The 10,000-nt window shown below is 33.8% G+C and overlaps 1 protein-coding gene across 2 annotated transcripts in view; it reads right to left on the bottom strand.

Annotated features, from left to right (window-relative positions):
• The window catches only part of LOC106884166 (protocadherin Fat 4), a 696,074-nt gene that overhangs the window by 325,626 nt on the left and 360,448 nt on the right, over window positions 1-10,000 (bottom strand). The window lies entirely within an intron of this gene.

Raw genomic sequence — 10,000 nt, 5'->3', positions numbered from 1 at the left:
AAGACTACTCTGTAATTAACAGTAATATTGATTTAAAATTTTGGCACTAAGCTGGCAGTTTTTGAGGGGAGGGGCTAAGTCAATTATTTTGATCCCAATACTCAAATAGTATTTATTTTATCAACTCTGAAAGGACGAAGGCAAAGACAACTTTGGTGAAATTTGAACTCAGAACGTAAAGACAGAGGAAATACTGCTAATCATTTTTCCCAGTGTGCTAACGGTTCTGCCAGCTTGCCACCTTGATAATTAACAGTAATATTAATCTACTATTAATTGGTAGAGATCAATAAACATCATAAAGATAATGTAACCAAGAATACTGCTACGTCATTAATATTTGTTAAGAAGCCAAAATATTTTCATATAGATTTAGCATCCTTAATTGTGTTTAACTGTTGCCAAAAATGTTTGAAAATAAAACACAAACTAATTGAATTGGAGGAATTAACAGTTACTTGCAAAAGTGAAAGTAGAAGCAGTAGGAACATTGAATTCCAGTTATGTTGGCATGGAGGGGAGGGAGTGGAAATGTGAGTTAATAGGTGTGTGTGTGTGAAGAAAAGGGGACAACTAAAGTAGGTATGGAGGGTTAGAAGGATTATTTAAGGGGGTTACATACGAAAAAGAAAAATAGAAAAGAACTGAATAATTATTCCTCGGAAACTAGATAACGGCGTTCTTCAAATCCTTGCTTTGACATGACACAGCTACTGTTGCTGTCAACACCACTGCCGCCACCTCCACCGCCACTGCTACCACCATCATCATCAACAGCAGTATTATTCTATTTTCTTCAATCATGGTGGGGATAATTTGATGGCTGCTACTGCTGCTGTTGCTTAACGGGTTTTCTACCAAACAAGCCTTTACTAAGTCATTGTCAATAAGGTAATTAAATCAAAGTTGTTAGGGAAGGTTAGGGTGCATTTAACAAGAAAGGAAATTAAGGGTAGAGATGCACTAGAAAAATACTCAGACATTACAAGGAGCGAATTTTAAAAGAGAATTACAAAGAAAGAATTCCAATGAATGGAAAAGGAAAAAAAACAAAACAAAACAAAAACACCCCAACTAAAATACACATAAAACTGCTATTGTAAAAGCTCATGTCAAAGAATGCTTTTTTTGTTAATCTGAAGGGAGTGGGGATATACTCACAGGACATATTACTTTTTTAATCTAAGGAAGCAACTATGCAAACCTTAACAATTACTCATGATAAATGTTTGGCATTCTACAGATGGTAATTATTAATGCCATTGTATAACATATTTTCAAATCTATAAATATCTCAGTCTTCTATTAGACTTCCATTCACGTGTACAATGCTTTACAGAACTAAAGTAACCTCAGTGTTCCATTGCAGCTTCATTTTTACCAATTCTAGAAGAATGAAAGGTAAAGTAGTCTACAGGAGGATTTGAATTCAACCATGACCATCTTGTCATTTTGGAGGACACAGACTCCAATGCCCACCTTCAATGCGTTTTTTTCTTTTTATAATAACATGGGAAGAATGTTTTATAGCTTATTCGAGAGCAGTGGTTTACCACCATTCTTTGACTATGCACCCCTTTGATACCTCTTTTAGTCTGTTGGATCTACATAACCATATACTTCCATGCCTTTTCCAACTTTATTTACCTTTTTAACTATAATTTTTGATTTGTATGGACTCTTAACCACTTTTCAACTATATATATAGTTCTCTCCGTTTTTTTCTCTCCTTTTTTTCTGTGTTCCTTTCTGTGGAAGAGCATAGGCTCGAAACGTTAAAGACTTTTTCAATTCCTGAGTGTTATACTAATACATCTGTTTGTTTTCTACACCACCTGTTTTCATCTGTTGTTTTTTTTGTGAATTCTCCCTATATATATATATATATATATATATATATATGTGTGAAAAATTCTGTGGGTGTGTTTGTGGAGTTGTTAGCTAACTCCTCCTACATCGTTTTATCGATTTTGACACATGTCTGGAAACCGCATGGCATACTCAGATTGTTGAAAAAAAATCGATAATTGGGTCCCTGGAAGGGATCCCTGCAGATATCTAATACATTTTATTTTAAAAGCCAAGGGAAATAACCCATTCATTTTCCTAAATTATTTGGTATAAATCAAATTGAGTATGCTTATTTCTTAGTATTTGAACTGTTTGAGTTATTTTCGCAATTTATCCAGTACAGCAATTAAACAAGTAAATAGTATTTTCCTAAACAATAGATCCACTTATTTCGGTTAGTGACTTATTCACGAATATACCAACACTAGCACCCTGAGGGTAATATTCTCTGGGAACACACATCATCCTTTTGCTGAACCACTAAGTTATGGGGACAAACAATCCAGTACCAGCTGTTGGATTATGGGGACATAAACAATCCAACACACACACACACACACATGATAGACTTCCACACAATTTCTGTCAATCAAATTCATTCACAATGCATTGCCAATGCTTGGCTATATTAGAAGATGCTGCAGGTGTGGCACAGTGGGAGTGAACCCAAAAACCATATGAAGGGCAAAATGAATTTCTTAACCACATTAGTACTCTAATACTCTGCCCTTAACGCATTGACTGGAAATACATAACTCACATTTCTTTGTTCCTCCTACAAATAAAGATTAATAGGGAAACACCCACACAAAAAATAAAGAACAAAAAAAACCTCAAGCAATTTTGGGTAAGAAATATGGAAGGAAAAATAAGAAATGAGATAATAGGATTATGATGGCAAATAGAACAGAGTGTGTTAAGGATGAAGTGAATACTGGGAAGGTAAGCAATAAGGTGAGAAGACAAAAATTACAATCATTGTTTTCTCTTGTCCCTTATACAGGGTTAATTATTCCACCTCCTCTTACTACTACTACTACTACTGCTTATACAAGGTAAACTTCTATAAAGGAGTACTAACTTTTATTTTTTCTAATAAATGAACAAACGGAAATCTGCAATTTAATTTAATTTTAAATTATATTTCTAAGCAAAGTTAAATTTTGAGATTTTTATCACAGATTTATTAAGATTATTATTTCATTGGTTTTGATTGCCATAAAAAATAAAGAATAGAAAAAGAAAAATGGAGCTGTTAACAAAACTGAAGCACACACAAACCCTCCTTAATCATTAAGTTGTCTTCGTTTAGAGATTCCAAACAAAGATAGGAAGATTCTTCAAAGTAAGAACGAGAAGTCAATCAACAGGTTCAAGTAGATTTTTGTCTCTAATTACTAACATTCAGAGATTGAAGTTTTCAAGAATTATAAGCATGCAGCTGAACACAAATACATAAGTGGACGCAAACATACACACATACACACACACATATATATATACATATACACAGAGCAGCATATATATCTAATTGAACATTTTGTATTGAATGATTAAAATTGTAATTACATAAATTTCAGAGAATTCTTCAATTTATTTTGAAGAGGATAATATATAAAGGAAGTGAGGTGGGAGACATAAGGATGTTAGTAAAGAAATGTATTAGCCAAAAGCAGTTTAATAAAAGTTCGAGAAAGTATGCACTTACACATACATACATACATATATATATATATATATATATATATATATATATATATATATATATATATATATATATATAATTGAAAATAATCCATTTAATGGCTGTTGACCCAAGCTTGGGCATTAAAAGCATTGATGAAATACATAGTGATAAGAATAGAAGCAGTAATTACTTCCAAATTTATCCAGTTTTTTTAACATAAATTATCAATTTTGAATATTGTATACAGTTAATAAATCAATCTAAAAATATCAAGTATCACTTGATCTCAAATTTCTAGGCCTAAAACATTAATAAAAAAAAAAAAGAAAAGAAAAATCCCTAAATATTTTATCTTAAATATTAGATGTGGAAATATGTGGAATTTTAGGAAACCAGTTCTAGATTGTGTTGGCATCAATCAACCGATAAGAAGGGAGTTTGTTAAGTTCAATGACCACAAGAAAGTACAGACTCTAAAGTTTTATACCGGGACTTCTGCCTGAAAGAGAAGGAGATAGAGAAAGTGATGTTATCACTGACACTGAAACACTGCCATTTAATTTACCTATTACTTTTAGAAGAACTAAAGGGGTTAAATTCATAGAATTGTAAGAGTTTTAGTAAAAATACTTTGCAATATTCATTCCAGCTCTTTACATTCTGAGTTCAAATCCCACTAGGGTACCTTCCCTGTTGCTAACCTTTACTTTTTTTTTCTAAGTCAGGGATACTTTACTCCATTCATTTTTGAAAGTACAGAACCAGTCGATTATTTGTTGACCGAGAGATGACAAACTTTATCCCTTGTAGCTCAGTGCCTTTTCATGCAAAGTGTGCAAGACGTAAACATAACACACATGCACTCACATACATAAACTGGGTTCTGTACAGTTCTCACCTACTAAATTCACAAGGTATTAGTCAGCCTGGGGTTGTAGTAAATAACACTTGCCCAAGGTGCTGTGCAGTGAGACTGAATCTAAGCCATGTGGTTGAGAAGGAAGCTTTTTAACCATGCAGACTTGCACCTGACCTCAACTTTATAAACGTATAAACTTAATGTAATATTTTAAAAATGAAATTTAACAAAATGTATTCAACTATTAATTAACTCAGTAATCATTATTAATTATAACTTCAAGATTCACCAGCAGACCATCAGACAAAATATCTTGTTCATTTAGTGATGACTTTCAAGCCATCATCATCATTTTAACATCCACTTTTCTAAACCTTAAACAGGTCAGATGGAACAAATTTTCTATGACCAAATGCTTTTCCTGTCTTCAACCTCCACATGTTCCCAAATAAGGTAATATTTACTCATGACCAGACAGGTTTCCACAGGATATTGGAATTGTATGACATTCATTAACAACAATCATGTGATTTAAAGACAAAGGGACACAAACACATACACAAAGGACTTCTTTCAGGTTACATCAATTAAATTCACTCACATCTTTGGTTGACCCAGGGCTATAAGAGAAGACACTTGCTCAAGGCAAGGACTGAACCTGAAATCATGTGACTGGAAGCAAACTTTTTGGCCACACAGTTACATCTGCATATATGTATTAATCCTAATTCCTACCAAGGTCAATAAAGGTACCAGTCATGTACATCATTAGTTCCCAAACTTTTTCAGGCTGCTGCTCCCTTGGTACCAGGCCACATTCCTAGCACCCACCTCACTCTCCTCACCACAAATATAGACCACTTTCTGCAGCAAATTCAAAACTATTCTATTTCATCAATAAAACTTATGCGTAGGTGTAGGAGTGGCTGTGTAGGAGTAGCTTGCTTACCAACCACATGGTTCCAGGTTCAGTCCCACTTGCTTGGCAACTTGGACAAGTGTCTTCTACTATAGCCTCAGGCTGACCAAAGCCTTGTGAGTGGATTTGGTAGATGGAAGCTGAAAGAAGCCCGTCGTATATACATATATATATGTGTGTGTGTGTGTGTGTGTGTTTGTGTGTCTGTGTTTGTCCGCCCAACATTGCTCGACAACCGATGCTAGTGTGTTTACATCCCCATAGCTTAGCAGTTCGGCAAAAGAGACCGATAGAATAAGTACTAGGCTTACAAAGAATAAGTCCTGGGGTCGATTTGCTCGATTAAAGGCAGTGCTCCAGCATGGCCACAGTCAAATGATTGAAACAAGTAAAAGAGTAGTTAACCTATTAATATATATATTTTTTACATCTATTACCTCATTTTGGCCACCCCATGATCATCCCACTTTTCTCCAACCCCCTTGGATCTTTCCACCGCTCCCCAACGGGGCAGTACTGCCCACTTTGGGAACCCCTGATACACATGGTCAGTTTAATCACCTCTTCCCACCATTCCTATCTAAAAATTAGCACTGTGATGTCTGTCTTAGAAATTATTATTTCAGCTTTCTTCTTTTTAAGAAATCTTAATTCAAAGACATCAGTTCAAAGATTATTCTAATTAATATTGTTGTCTAAATTAATATGTAAAAGTCACTACACTTTAAATGATAATAAACTTGTTTGATATTTCTTCCCCAATCTTATCAATAATTCTAATGACTAAATAATTTCTTTTATATCCTAATTTGGAGAAAGATATTCAAAATACCATTATTGGGTTATAAATTTTTTGCGTTTTTAATACATAAGTTTTCAATATTTTAATCTTAGTTTCCAATTAGATTCACCACTTAAATAGGTTATTATCATACTGCTAATTCAACTAAATCACAAATTCATACATGAATAGGCTTGAACCAATGATGGAGTCTGCAGTGCCATCACTCAAACTGCTAAAAATAGAAGCCAAGCCTTCCTCAAATCAAATCCCAACCAATATAAATAAGAGAGAATATATTAGATAATGTGGCCTTAGGAACCTTCTAGAAAGACAGGATGGGCCATGGTTTGAGAGCTTTTGATCAAGGATCTTTTAAAATAAAAGTTGACCTGGGGCTAAACAGTGACTACAACATATATGCAATATGCTCTTTATGATACAGCAAGGTACCCCAAAATATGCTCTGGTTGTTACAACAAGGTATCCTACAACACAGTCTTTTCTGCTATATCATTATGCATCACAATATATTCTGGTTGCTACAACAAGATTATGGTGTAGAGCACAATATGCTCTTGTTGCTGCTAAGATTGAAACCCCGCCCTACACACAGCATTCCATGTCCAGACATTGATCTCTTTCCCAACAGACAGAATGTATTACAAGTCTTAGACTAGACACAGAACTCGAAAAGATATATGGTTAGTTCCTTAGCATTCAATTGTCTACCTTGGTGTGTTATCAGTTCTGCTCAAATAGAGAAGAACAGGACTAACAAACAATAGGCAGTCAAATTTAAGCTTTCTTCTTCATCATTGAACTAATTTATTAAAAATAGTTTCCTCTTTTTTTCTTTCCTTTTTAGACATCTTACAAGCTATTCTAATTCAAATACCATTTCCTACATCAAGTTGTACTCCATATACATCCATACATATTTGTATACACATATATACATAAATACATATGCATATACACACACACATATGCTCATTGATATATACACAAACATACACATGTACATGCTTATATATATATATATATATATATATATATATGCACACACACACACACACATACATTATATATATATATATATATATATATATATATATATATATATATATATATATATATATAAAGCATTGATGTCTTTCAGTAGTTTGTGTAGTTTGACATGAAACTATTCAATGGTTTCCTTTGTGGTACCATGGATATAAGAAAAAGCACATTGTCGGAACTACTTTCACTTGTTAAGTTTGTAGATTTATAACTGGGACAGTAGCCAAAGAATCTTCTAGAAAAACTAGTGAATGTCTTAATGTACAGTTCCAGGTCATTGAAAAATCTATTTTTGCATTGAAATGTCTATCAAATTATCTAATATCAAAGGAGAGTGAAATGATAAATTGCAGTTATTTTTGTGTAAGGCAACAGAAACAAAGATATCATTCATTCTATTGTAGACAATCGAATTATAAAAGAATTCTCAAGTGCCATAAAAAGATAACTTCTCAACAATTAGATAATAGAAAGTGAGCAGAGATGAATTCCTGTGTTTTTTCAAAAAAAAAAAAAAAACCCCGAAAAAAAAAAAGGAACCTCCGTTCTTTGTTTTAATAAAGATATGTTTGTTTATGATCATGCTGTACAAAGGGAGTTGATTGAATATGGTTTGTAAATTTAAGGATGTGCATATGTGTACTTGCGTGCATGGGTGTGTGTAGTTGCAAAGCTTGCTTCGCAACCACATGGCTCCAGTTTCAATCCCACAGCGTACCATGGCATCTTGTGCAACTGTCTTCAACTTAAGCCTCTGAACAACCAATGCTGTGTAAATGAAATTTGTAAAAAAATCCTACCTTGTAAAAAACTCCTACATAGTTTTTCATATTGTCACCGTTTGTGCTCAAACAGAGACCCTTATTTACATTTGCAGTAAATATCATGTCTTCTACCTTATAGGTTCTGATATGTGAAGACTTGTGGAATAGAAACAGTTTAGCTGCAAAACAAGGATTAGTAACAGAAAGAAATCTGTCTCAATAAGTCTCGTCCAACACATGCAGGTATGAAAAATAAAAACAGACATGAAACGATAATGATGACAGTGACAATGATGACAATGATGACAATGATGATGATAATGATAATGACGATGACGATGATAGTGATAATAAAGCTGATGACAATGATATTGATGATGGTGACGATGAAGATGACAAATACAACTGAACATACACATCCATTTCTCCTATGAATAAAACACTGGAGTCTAACCAGACAAATTGTAAAAGATTTAGTATTTGTATCACATGGAAAACACAGTGAATTATCCTCCCCAGAGACTGAGTTAGAATTAGATTTCCATACGTGATTTCCTAACAAAATCTTCAGAATTTGTTTGCAATAAATATTTTCACCTGGGCACCATTGATTCTCTAAAGCAACTGGATTAAAGTAGTGCAGTGGAGACCCAGATTATTTCCCCAAACTCTGTGTGTGTGTGTGTGTGTGTGTGTGTGTGTGTGTGTGTGTGTGCATTGGTATCCATTTTTGTTTTAATTTCTTAATTATTCTTTTGCTTGTTTCAGTCATTAGACTGCAGCCATGCTTGGGCACTGCTTTGAGGAACTTTTAGTTAACCGAATCAAACCCTAGTTTTTTGTAAGCCTGGTACTTATCCTACTAGTTTCTTTTGCCAAACTGCTAAGTTACAGGGACATAAACACACCAACACTGGCTGTCAAGTAATGGTAAGGGACAAAGACATACACATGAGCATACATATATATACACACACACACACATATATATATGTATATATATATATTTCATTTTTGGATTTGATTTGCAAGATTCTTTATGTGAGTTTGTGTCTTGAAGCATATTCTGTTGTGTCTGGGGAGAGTCATTCTCTTTTGGTGACTTATAATTTAATACACTCACCGGTAAAATTTCTACTTATTTCTTTTTCTAAAATTTTCATTGCGTCTTGCAACCTTTTCAATAGTTTTGACTCAAAACTGTTGAAAATTTTAGAAGAATTAAAAAAGAAATAAGTGGAAATTTTATCGGTGAGTGTGTTAAATTATAAGGCACCAAAAGAGAATGACTCTCCCCAGACACAACAGTATATATATATATACATACACAAAGGGCTTCTTTCAATTTCTATCTACCAAATCCACTCATAAGGCTTTGGTCAACCCGAGGCTACAATGCAAGACACTTACCCAAGGTGCCATGCAATGGGACTGAAATTGGAACCATGCGGTTGGGAAGCATACTTTTTACCACACAGCCACACCTAATGTTGAACAAATTTAGTTTTTAGTTTAACCAAAAGTCTAAGACTTTTTCTTGGATTTTAACACCATGTCAAAGCTAAAAGTGTCCAACAGCATAACATTTCCAGTGTTTTAAGTACAGTACACTCAAGAAAGATTTATTTTAAAATTATTCATAACACAAGTCGGAGAAAGTTAAATATGTCATACCCATTGTGTGTGTGTGTGAGTGTCTGTTAGGTTTATTTCCAGACAGTACGTTAAAGGCAACAAATCCATTTAAGCTGCTATGTCTGGAGTGTTTTATATCAAACAATATATTATACTGTCACAGTCATCGTTTACTACCATTTGTGAATCCACTAAGAACAGGATAAGGATTACATCAACAAATTTTATGCTTGCTTTTATGTCACGGTCTTTACTGTTTTACTTTTCCTTTTTGTTTTCTCCGACTACTAACTTCAATCAACTTTTGAGGTGGGTGGGTCAAACCATATTCTACATTACATTCTACAGCTATGGATATGACACTCCGCAACTGTTGCAATACATTTTACAGGTACAATACTCCGTTACTTCTATATTGGGCAACATGGCATCGTTGTTG

The sequence above is a fragment of the Octopus bimaculoides genome, chromosome 1 (genome assembly GCF_046866305.1).
Source record: "Octopus bimaculoides isolate indiv1 chromosome 1, ASM4686630v1, whole genome shotgun sequence".
Lineage (NCBI taxonomy): Eukaryota > Metazoa > Mollusca > Cephalopoda > Octopoda > Octopodidae > Octopus > Octopus bimaculoides.
The sequence above is the reverse complement of the archived record's forward strand: the minus strand, read 5'-3'. Positions and strand labels throughout refer to the sequence as shown.